Source organism: Seriola lalandi, unplaced genomic scaffold, assembly GCF_002814215.2.
Source record: "Seriola lalandi dorsalis isolate HSWRI2012SDOR001 ecotype SW California unplaced genomic scaffold, Sedor1 jcf7180002054348, whole genome shotgun sequence".
NCBI lineage: Eukaryota > Metazoa > Chordata > Actinopteri > Carangiformes > Carangidae > Seriola > Seriola lalandi.
In genome coordinates, this window is record NW_019524901.1 from 54,325 (window position 1) to 56,680 (window position 2,356).

Here is a 2,356-nt window from a genome sequence, read left to right on the forward strand (position 1 = left end):
ACACACCTCCTCCCCCCTCCCAACAACCTGACTCTGAGTCGTCTTCTCGTCTCCTCTCCACTTTCGAGCTGAGGCCTGATGACAGGACGGGCCTCTGGTCAAACAAACAGCAGACACGCTGCTGCTAAAGGCTGTCACTCAACAGGCCCCTCCCACTTTGACCTCTGACCCAGCCAGCCACCTCCACCTCCACCACCTCCTCCTCCTCCTCCTCCTTACAGGCCGAGGTCCTGTTTGTTGATGTGTATGCAGCAACACGGATCACTTCCTGTCAGAGATCACCCAGACTCCGCACAGTGTGTGTGTGTGTGTGTGTGTGTGTGTGTGTACTGTATGTCTCAGTACACACACACACACACATACACACACACTCCACAACCTACACTTTGCGTACACTCTTGATCCTGGCTTTGCAGTGTAAATGACTGTGTTGACAAGTTGTTGTGCGCTCAGGTTTGACGGAGCAGGAAATGGACCTATAGCGTGCTGACAAACCACACCCCATTAACTGTCAATGGCAGACCGCGTCCACAGAGACCCACAGACAGTCCGGGAGGTGATGACCAAAGAGGCTTTCAGGGACACTCAGACGCTGAAGAGACTCCCTTCAAAAACATGTAAGGAACAGCTCTGTGTTTCCCGCTCATGTGTAGTTCGCTGTTATTCAGTGTTTCTAATATATTCAGGGAACAGGAGAGTGAAGAGGCGGCAGGAAGTGAGAGGAGGAAGACTCAGATGGACCTGAACCAGGACCGATGTGACCACCTATAATTCAGACTCACAAACACAAACTGCACCTGATATTAAAATAGTAAGCTTGTGATTATCTATATTATTTTGATGACATTGATATTTTTGTTCTCAGAGACTGGTGGAGTCTCTGTGATGATTTCAGTCCATTCATGTTCCCGGGTCGGTTCCTGTTCATTGTGACTTTCAGCCCAGTGTTTGACTGTCCGGTCCACAGCAACTTCACTGTCCTGCTTCAGTCTCACGCTGGTTAGAGATGAGCTGGTGAACGTAGCACAGAGTGAATACTGGACTTACAACGCAAACAACTTATCACTAATACTTGTATCAACTGTGGGTTGATGTTGTGTGGCCAAAAAATAGTTATTGCAATTATAACTTAACTTTAACTTGACTTGACTTAACTTTAACTTAATTTAACTTTAAAGTAACGTAACATATATAACTTACAATAATTTAACTTAAACTATAACTTTAACTTTACTTATATTATAGCCGTACTTTAACTTTGCTGTAACGTAACTTGCTTGTTCGTACGTCACATCTGCTGAGTGTATACGTCTGTTTTTAATGTGTATTTCCGTGTGTACTTTCTTACATGCAGCACACATGTTGAAGTATATATCTAGATGTGTAAATCTAGTCTTGTGTGTTCCTTCATGTGTGTGTCAGAGCTTGTTGGAGTGTGTGTTTGTGTGTGTGTGTGTTACTGAGCATGAGCAGGCAGAATCTCCCACTAAGCAGCTGTCAGAGCAGCGCTGGCTATCGTCTTCCCCGGGGGGTCGGCCTGTCAACTCGTCCCACTGACGGCTCTCCTCGCTCAGCCTCGCCTCGGCTGGCCCGGGGCTGGTAAAGATGTGTGTATTTCTCTGTGCGTGTGTGTGTGTGTGTGTCCTGCTCCTGCCGGGGCCCTGGCAAATCTGATAATTACTGACCTGACAATGAAACCCCCCTGACCCCCCTAAACACCCACTGAAACCCCTGTGCTCAGACCCCTCCCCTATGGGCGCTGAACAGCCCCCTGAGAACAGGCTTACAACTTAATACAGATGTACAGTGGCTGACACACATGAAAGGACACATTAGATCCCTCCTTTACTTTTCCATACATGAGACACACACACACACACACACACACACACACACACACTCATTCCTCAGACGTTTCACACATGAAACATGGAGAGGAATGAAAACATCTGAAGCTTGAAAGAACATTTTGGCGGGAGATGGTGTGTGTGCTGTGGTGTGAGAGGGAACAGTATGAAAGTCACCATGCAGGTGCTTTGTCCCCTATATGCCCTTGTGAAACTCACACACACACACACACACAAACACACACACACACACACACTCACACACACACACACACACACACCAGCCGCTGCTGTTCAGAGGGCCTTGGTGCAGGATAACGGGTGTTGACTGAGAACATGCAGCCGTAGCAGCTTTTGTTTTTCCAGCTGGAGGAAGTCAGATTATCCGACCGGTCGACTTTCACTAATTATTATTATCATTCCTTCGACGTTATGATCTTCGGCCAGTATTCAGGCTTCGTTTACACATTAGATATTAAAAAGTTTTGCTCTATCTGTCCAATTTCAAA